Consider the following 14,747-nt stretch of genomic DNA (forward strand, 5'->3'; position numbering starts at 1 on the left):
TCTGTTGCTGCAGTGTATGACATTTATTGATTCGTGTACATTGAGCCATCTTTGCAGCCTAAGGATATATCCTACTGAATCATCATGTATAATACTTTTAATGTGCTGTTGAATTTGGTTTGCTAGCATTTTTTTGAGAAATTTTGTATCTAAGTTCATCAGGGATATTGGCTTGTAATTTTCTTTTCTCAGAATGTTCTTATCTGGCTTTGGTGTCAGGGTGAAGATGGCTTCACAAAATAAATTTGGAAGCAAGTGTTCTCACTTTTTCAATTTTTTTGAAACACTTGAGAAGGATTGGTGTTAATTCATTAAATATTTGAAGGAAGTCACCAGTAAAGGCATCTGCACCTGGGCTTTTCTTTGCTGGGAAGTTTTTGATTACTGATTCAATCTTCTTGCTGAATGTTTTTCTGTTCAGATTTTTATTTCTTCATAATTCAGTCTTGGTAGATTGTACTTATATTAGAACAATAGACTTTAAGTCTAAAATAATCACAAGAGACAATGAAGGTTATTATTTAATGATAAAGGGGTCAATAAATCAAGAAGATAGAACAATTGTAAATATTTATATTACCACACATGAATATCTAAGCATATAGAGCAAATACTAACAGAACTGAAAGGAGAAAGAAACAGCAATAATGGTGGAACTTTATTGCTCCACTCTCAATAATGGAGATACAGACAGAAAATCTTTAAGGAAACAGTGGGTTCAAACAAAACTATAGACCATATAGACCTAATAGGCATACACAGAACATACTACCCAGCAGCAGAATACACATTCTTCTCCAGTGCAAATGGAACATTCTCCAGGACAGATCATATGTTAGGCCACAAAAAAAATCTTAACAAATTTGAGAAGACTGAAATCATATCAAGTATTTTTCCAATCATAAAGGTATGAAAGTAGAAATTTATAGCAGGAGGAACATTGAGAAATTCACAAGTACATGGAAATTAAATAACACACTTCTGCACAACCAATGATTAAAAGAAGAAATATAAAGAGAAATTTAAAAATTTCTTAGAAACAAAAATAGACACACCACATACCAAACTTATGGGAAATTGTAATCAGTGTCTTTCTGAAGTCATTCTGGCATCAGATTTGCACAAGCAATGACCTTGGCAAACTTGTCACTGAATTTCTTGGCTGCTTCATGATCGGCAGATGCTTTATCACCATAAAAGTTTAAAAATTTAATGCTGTGACTTTTCTTAATGTTCTGCAACTAGCCTGTTGAATATTTACAATACCCTTCAATTTTCAGTTCATTGTGATAGATCTTAGTTTCCTCATCAACATACTATTGAGTGTCACGTGTTCACTGAAATGCTGATAGATCCACCCCTTCAGTACGTAAACGAAATCTTCATTTTTAGCTTTATGCAGTGTTTTCATATTTTTCTTCTGTTCATCCCTTTCAGCATAGAATTTTGACAGTTTATCCTTCTGTTTCTTCAGGTCATATATGGTGGTCATTGTGACACCATACTTCTGTAAGGCATTTCACATTTACACCACTGCTCAGTTTCACCAATAGCCTGATTTTCTGTGCTATATACAAAAATGCTTTCTCGCTCTCTTTAAAAAAAAAAATTTCTGGATGTTACTAGTCAAGTTTATATAAATCAGTCAATAGGGACTTATTATTGTAACATTAAGATCAATACATACACTGATTTGGACTTTTCCTTTTTCGTTATTTTATTTTACTGTAGACTCACGGAGTACGTGTGCAAGTTTGTTGGACAGATATATTGCATAATGGTGAGGTTTGGGCTTCTAGTGAAGCCATCACCCAAATAGTAAACATTGTATCTGATAGGTAATTTTTAACCCTCATCTCCCTTGCACCCTCCCCACATTTGGAATCTTCAGCAGCTATTTTCACGTTTATGTCCATGTGTATCCATTGTGTAGCTCTGACGTATAAGTGAGAACAAGCAATATTTGATTTTTTTCTGTGAGTAATGTCACTTAGGATACTGCCCTCCAGCTCCATCCATGTTGCTGCAAAGGACATAATCTCATTCTTTTTTATGGCTGTGTAGTGTTCCATGATAAATGCACATAGCATGAAATACAGTCCATAACAGTTGATTGGATTAAAAATGCAGTAGGTATATATACCATGGAATCAACCTAAGTGTCAATCAACATATAGCAATATGTATGCACACATATACCATGGAATGAAATCCGTAACAGTTGTTTGTATTAAAAACGTGGTATATTCATGTGTACCATGGAATCAACCTAAGTGTCAACTGTTGATTGACACTTAGGTTGATTCCATGACTTTGCTATTGTGAATAATTCTGCCTTAAACATACCAGTGCACCCTGTCTCTACTAAAAATACAAAAAATTAGCCGGGTGTGGTGGCGGGCACCTGTAGTCCCAGCTACTCAGGAGGCTGAGTCAGGAGAATGGCGTGAACCCAGGAGGCGGAGCTTGCAGTGAGCCGAGATCACGCCACTGCACTCCAACCTGGGCGACAGAGCGAACATACCAGTGCAGGTATCTTCTTGATAGAATGATTTCTTTTCCTTTGGGTAGGTACCCAGTAGTGGAATTGCCACGTTGAATGGTAGTTCTATTTTTCGTTCTTTGAGAAATCTTCATACTGTTTTCCATAGGGTTTGAACTAATTTAATATTTCCACCAACAGTGTGGAAGCATTCCCTTTTCTCCCTTGGCAACATCTGTTATTTTTTGACTCTAGTAATAGCCTTTCTGACTGGTGTGAGATGGTATTTAATTGTGGTTTTAATTTGCATTTCTCTGATAATTAGTGATGTTGAACATTTTTTCATGTTTGTTGGCTGCTTCTATGTCTTCTTTTAAGGAGGGTCTATGTCCTTTGCCCACATTTTAATGAGGTTCTTTGTTTTTTTCTTGTTGATTTGTTTAAGTTCTTTATAGATTCTGGATATTAGACCTTTGTCAGATGCATAGTTTGCAAATACTTTCTCTCTTTCTATAGGTTTGTCTTTTTGCTCTGTTGATTATTTCTTTTGCTATGCAGAAACTCTTTAGTTTAATTAAATGGTGCTGGGAAAACTAGCTAGCCATATGCAGAAGAATGAAACTGGACTCATGTTTCACCATATACAAAAATTAACTCAAAATGGACTACAGACTTAAAATGTAAGACATGAAACTATTAAAGTCCTAGAAGAAAACCTAGGACAAACTTTTGGACATTGGCCTATGCAAATAATTTATGACTAAGACCTCAAAAGAAAATGCAACAAAAACAAACATAGACAAATGGGACTTTCTCTTTTTCTTATTATTGTTACCCATATGGGTATCGACAGGCCTTTTTGACATTTTCAGCATTATCTTTTCACCACAGAGCAGAGAATAAGCAAAACAACAACAACAGAAACACAGTGATTAATGTATGTAGGTTTTAGCTCCACTCGGGCCATTATGAGGAACCTACTGTTGGTACTTCTAACCGACACTCCTGCTATCGTATTACCCTTTGTGGGTGTGCTTGCATGAGGAAATCTGAGCAAGCCTGTAAAAGACATATTACAGTGGAAGAGGGCTGGGAGCGTCCCTTGGGGATGCTAAATAAACTGTGTGTTATGTGCCTGCATTTTGACTGTGATCCATCACAGGAGATGAGGTGTGAATACTTCCACTTGTGGCATCATGTTGCTACTGAAAAAGTTTTGGATTTTAGTACATTTGGATTTTGGATTTTTGCCTTAGAGATGCCCAGTCTGTACTTTTACTTCTTCCTTTCCACTATGGGAGACTTCCTTTCCTTTTTCTTGATTAATTACCCTGGCTAAAACTTCCAGTAAAATACTAAATGGAAGTGGTGAGAGTGGATATCTTTGCCTTGTTTTTAATCCTAGGAGAAAGTATTCAGTATTTCACCATTAAATATGACATTTTGCTATAGGTTTATACAATTTCTTTATCAGGTTGAGAAAATTTCCTTCTGTTTCTAGTGTGTTGAGTGTTTTTTATTATAAATTGGAGTTGAATTTTGCCAAATGCTTTTTAAGGTATATATTATGATTATAACAATCTACTAATTGGTATATTACATTGATTGATTTTCATATGTTGAACCAAACTTGCATTCCTGGGATAAATCCTACTTAGTCATATTGCATAATCCTTTTCGTGTGTTGGTAGATTCGTTTTCTATTATTTTGTTGAGAGTTTGCGTCTATATCCATAAAGAATGTTGTCTGCAGTTTGCTTTTCTTGTGATGTCTTTGTTTTTGATATCAGTTTAATACGGGCCTTGTGAAAGGAGTTGGAAAGTGTTCTTTCCTCTTACATTTTTTAGAAGATTTTGAGAAATATTGCTGCTAATTGTCCTTTAAACATTAGGTAGAATTCACTGGTGAAGGCTTCTGATTCTGGGCTTTTCTTTGTGGGAAATTTTTTTATTGTGGATTTAATGTCTTATTTGTTATAGTTCTATTCATATTTTTAATTTCTTCTTGAGTCATTTTTAGTAGCTTTTACCTTTCCAGGAATTTGTCCATTTCACCTAGGTTATCCAATTTGTTGATATACAATTATTGATTGTATTCTCCTATAATCCTTTTTAAAAAATTTTATAATGTCAGTAGTAATGCTCCCTCTTTCATACCTGATTTTAATAAACTTAGTACTCTCTTTTTTTTCTTGGTCAGTCTAGCTAAAGGGTTTTCAGTTTTGATGTGCTTTTTCTTAGGAACTCAGATGAGCTGCGGAGAAGTGAGCTGCTAGAGTAGCCAGTTAAGACATTAAGCAAAATAAATGTAATATTAATAGTTAAGCCTTTAATCACTTACTGCAATAGTATTGATCAAGACACTAAACCAGAGAAAGCACTGATTCCTGACCCCCTTACCCAGCCCCAGTTTATTTCCTCCCACTGAATGGCACTGGTCAGTTGTCAGATGGATCTGCACAGATGTCGAGATGATCTCAATATTGAGAGAACCTGGAACAAAAGCTTCTTTCAGTTTTATGGACCCAGGAGCCAGGTGAAAGCAAGGGAAAAGGACTTGGAGTGGAAAAGTATTGAGTATTCAGTCAAAGTGAAAAAAAGTATCTTTAGTGTTTCCTTCCTCCTTTCCCCAATAAGGAATCTCTGCAGAGGTACCCAAAGAAGGCCTCTGCTATGGCTCCAAATAAAGAGACCTCTGAATGGGAGCCTAGTCCAGGAATGCTGACATATGTAAGAGCATGACAGGTCAGGGAGGTCTTAGTTCTTGACTGTAACTCTCATCAGAGATGGCAATGCACCAACTGTGCACAAAATCTGGGGAGGCAAGGGGGCAGCTTTCTCCCTTTAGGCCTGCCAGTAAAAGCCTTTCCCTGTGGTGTCTGCCTTGAAAAATGATACAAAGGTTTTTGGCTATTACCCCGACTTCTCACTTTCAAAGAACTAACTCGTTTTCTCGATCTTCTCTATTATCTTTCTATTCTTTATTTCATTTATTTCTGCTCTTATCTTTTTCTGCTTGCTTTGAGTTTACTTTGTTTTTCTTTTTCCATTTTCTTAAGGTGGAAGGTTATGTTGCTTTTTTTTACATGTGCATGTTTATTACATTGATCTATTGCTTAATGCTGGAATTTGAGTTTCTAGTAAATACATCCCCCAAGTAGTGAACATAGTACTCAATAGGTACTTTTCCAACCCTTGTCCCCGTTCCTCCCTTCCCGCTGGTGGATAAAGAAATTATATTTATCCACTTGTTGATTGATGGGCATTTGGGCTGTTTCCATATTTTTGCAATTGCGAATTGTGCTGCTATAAACTTGCATGCGCAAGTATCTTTTTTATATAATGATTTCTTTTCCTCTTGGAAAATAGTGGGATTGCTGGATCAGATGCACTTCTACTTTTAGTTCTTTAAGGAATCTTTACACTTTTCCATAGTGGTTGTACTAGTTTACATTCCCACCAGCGGTGTAAAAGTGTTCCTTTTCACCACATCCCTGACAACATCTATTATTTTGTGATTTTTTTTTATTATGGCCATTCTTGCAGGAGTACGGTGATATTGCATTATAGTTTTGATTTGCATTTCCCTGATCATTAATGATGTTGAGCATTGTTTCATATGTTTGTTGGACATTTGTATTTCTTTTGAGAATTGTCTGTTCATGTTCTTAGCCCACTTTTTGATGGGATTGTTCGTTTTTTTCTTGCTAATTTGTTTGAGTTCCTTGTAGATTCTGGATATAAGTCGTTTGTCAGATGTATAGATTGTGAAGATTTCCTCCCACTCTGTGGGTTGTCTGTTTACTCTGCTGATTGTTTCTTTTGCTGTGCAGAAGCCTTTAAGTTTAATTAAGTCCCATCTATTTATCTTTGTTTTTGTTGCATTTGCTTTTTGGTACTTGGTCATGAAGTCTTTGCCTAAGCCAATGTCTAGAAGGGTTTTTCTGATGTTATCTTCTAGAATTTTTATGGATTCAGGTCTTAGATTTAAGTCTTTGATCCATCTTGAGTTGATTTTTGTGTAAGGTGAGAGATGAGGATCCAGTTTAATTCTTCTACATGTGGCTTGCCAATTATCCAAGCACCGTTTGTTAAATAGAGTGTCCTTTTCCTACTTTATGTTTTTGTTTGCTTTGTTGAAGATCAGTTGGCTGTATAAGTATTTGGCTTTATTTCTGGGTTCTCTATTCTGTTCCATTGGTCTATGTGCCTATTTTTATACCAGTACAATGCTGTTTTGATGACTATGGCCATATAGTATAGCTTGAAATCAGACAATGTGATGCCTCCAGATTTGTTCTCTTTGCTTAGTCTCGCTTTGGCTGTAAGGGCTCTTTTTTGGTTCCGTATGAATTTTAGGATTTTTTTTCTAGTTTAGTGAAGAATGATGGTGGTATTTTGATAAGAATGGCGTTGAATTTGTAGATTTCTCTTGGCAGTAAGGCCATTTTCACAATGTTGATTCTACCCATCCATGAGCATGGGATCTGTTTGCATTTGTTTGTGTCATCCATGATTTCTTTCAGCAGTGTTTTGTAGTTTTCCTTGTAGAGGTCTTTCACATCCTTGGTTGGGTATATTCCTAAGTATTTTATTTTTTTTGCAGCTATTGTAAAAGGATTTGAGTTCTTGATTTGATTCTCTGCTTGGTCACTGTTGGTGTATAGCAGAGCTACTGATTTGTGTACGTTAATTTTGTATCCTGAAACTTTGCTGAATTCATTTATCAGTTCTAGGAGCTTTTTGGAGGAGTTTTTAGGGTTTTCTAGTTGTACAATTATATCATCAGCAAACAATGACGGTTTGACTTCTTCTTTACCGATTTGAATGTCCTTTATTTCTTTCTCTTGTCACATTGCTATGGCTAGAATTTCCAGTACCGTGTTGAAGACGAGTGGTAAGAGTGGGAAGCCTTGTCTTGTTCCAGTTCTCAAGGGGAATGCTTTCAATTCTTTTCCTTTCGGTATTATGTTGGCTGTTGGTTTGTCATAGATGGCTTTTATTTCATTAAGGTATGTCCCTTCTATATTAATCAGGTTTCTCTGGAAGGACAGAACTAATAGGATATATGTATATATGAAAGGGAGTTTATTAAGGAGAATTGACTCACACAATCACAAGGTGAAGTCCCACGACAGGCCATCTGCAAGATGAGGAGCAAGGAAGCTAGTGGTGGATCAGTCCGAGTCCCAAAACGTCAAAAGTAGAGAAGTTGACAGTTCAGCCTTCAGTCTGTGGCCACAGGCCCGAGAGTCCCTGGCCAGCCACTGGTGTAAGTCCATGAGTCCAAAAGCCGAAGAACTTGGAGTCTTATGTTTGAGGGCAGGGAGCATCCAGCATGGGAGAAAGATGAAGACTGGAAGACTCAGCAAGTCTAGTCCTTCCACATCCTTCTGCCTGCCTTATTCTAGCTGCGCTGGCAGCTGATTAGATGGTGCCCACCCACGTTGTGGGTAGACCTGTCTCTCCCAGTCCACTGACTCAAATGTTAATCTCCTTTGGCAACACTCTCACAGACACACCCAGGAACAATACTTTGCATCCTTCAATCCCATCAAGTTGACATTCAGTATTAACCATCACACCTTCTATGCCAATTTTGCTGAGGGTTTTAATCATAAAGGGATCCTGGATTTTGTCAAATGCTTTTTCTGTGTCTATTGAGATGATCATGTGATTTTTTGTTTTTAATTCTGTTTATGTAGTGTATCACGTTTATTGACTTGCATATGTTAATAGATTGTTAATTTGGGGGTTTATATTTTAAAAATATATGTTTATAGCTATAAATTTCCTTCTTTTTTATTATACTTTAAGTTCTTACATCACTGGTCATCGGATAAATGCAAATCAAAACCACAATGAGATACCATCTCACACCAGTTAGAATGGCGATCATTAAAAAGTCAGGAAACAACAGGTGCTGGAGAGGATGTGGAGAAATAGGAACACTTTTACACTGTTGGTGGGACTGTAAACTAGTTCAACCATTGTGGAAGACAGTGTGGCAATTCCTCAAGGATCTAGAACTAGAAATTTCCTTCTAAACACTGCTTTGTTTGCATTCCATACACTTTAGTGTTTTGTGTCTGTACTAGTTTTTAATCTCAATGTACATTCTAATTTCCCTTGTGGTGTCTTCTCTGATCAATTGGTTGTTTAGGATTACGTTGTTTCACTTTTGCTTATTAATGAATTTGCTCACTTTCCTTCTACTATTAATTTCTAATTTCATTCCATTGTGGTCATAAAACATACTTTGTTTAATTTCAGTTATTTTAAAGTTATTGAGATTGGTTTTGTGGACTAATATGTAGTCTGTCCTGGAGAATGCCTCATGTTGATTTGCAGGACAGGGCTCTGGGTAACCTTGGCTGGCCCAGCTCTTTCCGCCATCTCACTTGTAATTTTCGGAATAGCTATAGAATGTGCCGAGAACACAGCACCCTGAGATAAGGAGAAACTGTTTGGAACAATCTGGGCTCTATTTCTGTTCCTCCTAGAACAGGATGTCCTACAATGTTTTAGCACAGTAATCTAAGTTGTCTCTGTAGTATAAAAAACAGAGCAGAGTGTTTTTGGGGTCCCTCAGTTGCAGTGAGATGTGAGGCACTTGCAGAGACTCAGTCCACCACCCTGGGCAGCTTTCACCACCCTAGGCAGCTTTTCCGAGACGTAGGGACTGGCTTGCCGTAATTAATAGCTTCTGCTGTCCCTTGCTACATACCTGTGAGTAACTGAATTGCTTTTCTTAATTTGTATGAATGTTCTGTCTCACTGGACTTCTGCAAGTGATAAAAATTACAGCCCAAGATGTAGTGTACAGAAGTGTTTCAACTTTTAGTTCAGGTGGTTGGCATTGTGATGATCTTTGTTATTCTCCATGTAGTAGGAGTTCTCCTCTGGAATTGGTAAATGGCTCATGGTGAACCTGGTCCAAAGGACTTGTGAAGAATGTATATTCTGCTGTTGTTCTGTGGAGTGTTCTATAAATATAATTTAGGTCCATCTGATTTATAGTGTTGTTCAAGTCTTCTGTTTCGTTAATATTATGTCTAGTTGTTCTATTCATTATTGAAAGTGAGGTATTGGAGTCTTCACCTATTATTGTTGAATTGTATATTTCTCCTTCAGTTCTATCAGTTTTGCTTCATGTATTTTGAGGCTCTTGATCATTATGATTGCATACATATTTATAATAATCATATCTTCTTTATGGATTGACCCTTTTTTCATAAAATATCCTCTTTGTAAATAATTTTTAATTATTAAAGTTAAATTATAATTATTTAATTAAACCTTTTTAAAATAATAGTTTTAAGTCTATTTTATCTGATAGTAGTATAGTTATTCCAGTTCTCTTTTAGTTACTGCTTGTATGATATATCTTTTTCTATCCTTTTACTTTCAATCTAATTCTGTCTTTGAATTTTAAAATACGTCTGTTGTAGTCAGCATGTAGTTGAATCATGTTTTCTATTCATTCTAATGGTCTCTGCTTTTAAGTAGAGGTTTAATCTATTTAAACTTAATGTAATAACTGATAAAGTAGGATATATGGCTGCTATGTTTTAATTTTTTTATATATGTCTTATGTAATTTCTGTTCATTATTCTATTACTGCTTCTTTTGTGTTAAATAGGATTTTTCTAATGTACTATTTTAATTCCTGTGTAGTTTCTTTTGCTATCTATTTTTGTAGGATTATTAATACTAAATTTATAATAACCTAGTTTAATGTCTACTTAATCTCAATATTTTATAAAAACTTTGCTCTTATACAGTCCCATTTCCTCTTCTTTTATTTATCTATTGTTGCTGTGCAAATTGTATCTTTATACACAGTATGCCCATCAGCACGGGTTTATAATTATTGCTTTTTTTATACCATTGTCTTTTAAATCAAACAGGAAAAATATTAGAAACAAAAAAATTCATCTATACTGTCTTTTATATCTACTTATGCAATCTGTTTGGTTCTCTTTATCTCTGCATATGGATATGAGTTACTGTTTAGAATAATTTCATTTTAGCCTTAAGAACTACCTTTAGGTTAGTTCCAAGTCTTTGCTATTATGAATAGTGCTGCAATAAACATACAGGTGCATGTGTCTTTACAGTAGAATTATTTATATTCCTTTGGATATATACCCTGTAATGGGGTTGCTGGGTCAAATGGTATTTCTAATTCTAGATCCTTGAGGAATTGCCACACTGTCTTCCACAATGGTTGAACTAATTTACACTCCCACCAACAGTGTAAAAGCATTGATAGACTGGATAAAGAAAATGTGGCACACATACACCATGGAATACTATGCAGCCACAAAAAAGGATAAGTTCATGTCCTTTGCAGGGACATAGATGAAGCTGGAAACCATCCTTCTCAGCAAACTAACACAATAACAGAAAACCAAACACCGTATGTTCTCACTCACAAGTGGGAGTTGAACAATGAGAACACATGGACACAGGGAGGGGAACATCACACACTGGGCCTGTGGGAGGCTGGGGGGCTAGGGGAGGGATAGCATTAGGAGAAATTCCTAATGTAGGTGATGGGCTGATGGGTGCAGCAAACCACCATAGCATGTGTATACCTATGTAACAAAACTGCACATTCTGCACATGTACCTCAGAACTTAAAGTATATAAAAACAAAAAAAAAGAACTACCTTTAGTATCTCTTATAGGGTAGGTCTTCTAATGACAAAGTCTCTCAGTGTTTGATTATATGGGAATGTCTTAATTCTTCCCTCTTTTTTTGAAGGACAGTATTACCATATGGAGAATACTTGGTTGATAGTTTTTTCTTTATTCACTTTGAGAATGTCATTTCAATACCTTTAGGCCTCCATGATTTTTTTTATCAGAAATTAACTTAGTTTCTCATTTAATTATCTTGTCTTAGTCTGCTAATGCTGCTCTAACAAGATATCTGATATTGGATAATTTGTAAAAAATAGAAATGTATTTCTCACAGCTCTGGAGGCTGAGAAGTCCAAGATCAATGTACTGGCATTTGATGTCTGGTGAGGGCCTTGTTGCCACATCCTCACATGGTGAAAAAAATGAAAGGGCAAAAAAGGACAAGCTAGTTCCCTCCAGTTTTTACATAAGGCACTAATTCCATAATGAGGACAAAGCCTTAATGGCCAATATCACCTCCTAAAAGACTCCACCTTTTACTTCACCTTTTAATACTGTTGCACTGGAGATTTAGTATGAGCATGAATTTTGGAGGGGATGCAAATATTCAAATCATAGCAATACTATTGAGGATTCTTTGTATGTGTTGAGCTTCTTCTCTCTTGATGCTTTCATGGTTATTGCTTTGGCTTTGGCTTTTGGCAGTTTGCTTCTGAGATTTTTAAGTATAGATCTCCTGGAGTTTATTCTACTTTGATTTACGTGTGCTTCTTGGATGTGTAGACTAATGTTTGCCATCAGATTTGGAAGATTTGGCTTAATTTTTCAAATTTTATTTATGTCTTTTCTCTATCACCTCTCTGTTTTGACTCTCATTGTACATATATTGATATATTTGATAGTGTCCCATAGGACTCTGAAGCTCTATTAATTTTTCTTCACTCTTCTTTCTTCCTGTTCTTCAGGCTGGATAATCTTGATTAATCTACCTTCAAGTTTACTGATCCTTCTGCCAGTTGAACCTTCTACTGTGTCCCCCTACTAAAGTTTTCATTTCAGTTATTGTACTTTCCAACTCAGAACCTTCTGTTTCTTTTTAAAAAATCCTATCTCTGTATTGATAATTTCCATTTGATGAGACATTGTTTATTTCAGGTAGCATTCTGAAAATATTTAAAATAGCTATTTATAGACAACATATTTTCTAGTATATCCAACATCTGATATTCTTCACATAGAGTTTCTATCCTATCATTTCACTCTTGTATATGGCCTATATTTTCTTGTTTCTTAGCATGTCCTGTAATAATTATTGAGAACTGGACATTTGAGTTGGTACAATGTGGAATCTCTGGAAATCAGATTTCTCCTATCCCTAGGGTTCGTTTCTGTTGCTGTTGTTCTATGTTTTATTTGTTTAATTCATTTCTGAACTAATTCTGTAATATCTGTGTTCTTTGTCATGTGTGGCCACTAAAATCTTTACTCATTAGTGATCAGCTAATAATTAGATGGAGATTTACTTAAATACCTGAAACCAATAAGTCTCCTAGTCTTTGCTAAGGGAGTCAGTGTGTGTGGTGGGGCTTGCCTTCAATGTCAGGCAGGCAGTTTACAACTCTCTTAGTTCCAACTTCCTGATTACACAAGGCCTCAAACTCACCCAGAAGTGAGAACATAGGGCCTTCTTAGGTCTTTCCTGGGCATGTACATAAACCAATTTATAAGTGGCTCTCTGGATTCTGGGAAATATTTCAGAACTTTTTAAAACCTCCCATGGACATTTCATTCCCCAAGTTTTCTTTTTGGATGTTTTGTTCCACTTGTTTTGCACCATGTGTTATCAAAACTTCAAGCAGTTATAATGTTAAACTACTGCTGCTGATTGTTTTTGACAAATGCCGTAGGAAAAAGGCTGTTCACACTGGTAGAGTTCTGAGTTGGGTCAAATAAAGATAAGACTTTTGAATATTTCCATGCTCGTGCATTAATTATATAAAAGGACAAAAAAAGACAAGATTTTGAGTGGGATTATTCAGGGAACTACCAATAGATGAAATGACAGTTTTCTGGGAAGAAGAACACCTTCCAGCCCTTTTTTTTTTTTTTTTTTTTTTTTTTTACTGTCCCATGTCTGCGAGGCTGCGGGCTTTCACCATGACTGCATGGGGCTTGGTTTTTAAGGCTCTCAAAGGACTGGGGAACTGGGATGGGACTAGGACAAAATAAATACCACAGAGTTCACTGTTCTTACTGAGATTTAGCTGTTTTACTTGAGTAAATGATCTTGAGATTGTTGGAAGCCTTTGGTTAATTTCTAGAGTTCTGAAAGAGTAAAATTCAACTGTTTTTGTCAGAGTTCTTGTTGCTTTTATGAAGGAGATGTTTTTGTATGTCCTTACTCTGCCATTCTCAATGACATGTAGTAGCATTTCTTGAGATGGCATTCTTCTTGTTTTCCAGGGGTTTTTGATGGAAACAAGTTATAGTCGGTAGTATATATTAACATAAATATTTTTATAATAAAATTGTATTCTTGTTTATTTTTTTCTAAGACAAATATTTGTTGAAATTAAAAACTTCCTAAAAACAAAGCTTTTGACATGTTAATAGAATCCAAATGAGTTTTAAAACTTTTAGATATAACATCTTGATCTATAGAAGTCTCCAAATGATGAATTGACCTTGAAACCGTTAGATTGAAAAGAGAATGACTGTCCAAGGCACAGTCACTGTTATTATTCTTATGTTGATTATTATTGATTATAACAACTATGTATTGAGTTTTGCTATGTGAAATGTTCAATGCTATTTTCTGGGAGAAATACAAAGCAGAAGAAATCTATATTTGCAATTTAATACAAAAAATTCCATTACATTATTAATCACTATAGTTATCAGTCACTAATATTTAAACATATAAAATTTACTATTACAGATAAGTGAATAAATCAGATTCCCTTTTTACTTAAAGAAGAAACATATATGACATATTACTAATTGATAAAAAAGATTTCCTGCATTATAGCTTTTATTTTATAATATACTGTACATAATTTTTAATAACAATGACAAAAGAAATGTAACCTTCCTTCTAATGTTTATTTACTGCTTTTATTTCTTTCCATACTATCTCTTTATGAATGCAAATAACACAAATTCTTTTGATTAATATGTTCATAATTTTAGAATGTGGGATAAGAAAAACAGTCTTTAAAGAAAACATGAACAAGAAAGCATTTGCTGATTCCCAGCTGTCAGATGCCAATGAGTCTGGTGATTCTTTCCGTTGCAGTTCTGTGTGTGGGCAGTAATGTAGTCCAAGTTTTCCTTCCTTTTTCTGTTTCTTATCATGTTGGTTTTAGACTACCGCTGTTGGGTGCAGCTGAAACCCATCTCACATTGAGTAGGCCTGAAGACAATTTCTCCCTATATCCTTTTTAATCTAATTCCCCTATTGATGGTAAGCATCTTTATTTCCACCCAAGTAAGAATCAATTTGCAAGTCTTTTGTTGCAAGATGAGAATGTGTTCCCCCCAAAATTAAAATGATAAATACTTTTACATCTACAAAAATGTTACGTTTCAGTGAGAGATCTGGTGAGTAGACTTACTT

The 14,747-nt window shown here is 35.4% G+C and overlaps 2 long non-coding RNA genes across 2 annotated transcripts in view; one reads left to right on the forward strand and one right to left on the reverse strand.

Annotated features, from left to right (window-relative positions):
* LOC134807559 (uncharacterized) overlaps window positions 1–14,747 on the reverse strand; it is a 288,942-nt gene that overhangs the window by 21,877 nt on the left and 252,318 nt on the right. The window lies entirely within an intron of this gene.
* Window positions 9,066–14,747, forward strand: part of LOC134807560 (uncharacterized) — a 217,966-nt gene continuing 212,284 nt past the window's right edge. Inside the window, exon 1 of the long non-coding RNA XR_010148282.1 lies at window positions 9,066–9,211. This is a non-coding gene — a long non-coding RNA (uncharacterized LOC134807560). The remainder of the gene's footprint in view (window positions 9,212–14,747) is intronic.

Source organism: Pan troglodytes, chromosome 10, assembly GCF_028858775.2.
Source record: "Pan troglodytes isolate AG18354 chromosome 10, NHGRI_mPanTro3-v2.0_pri, whole genome shotgun sequence".
Taxonomy (NCBI): Eukaryota; Metazoa; Chordata; class Mammalia; order Primates; family Hominidae; genus Pan; species Pan troglodytes.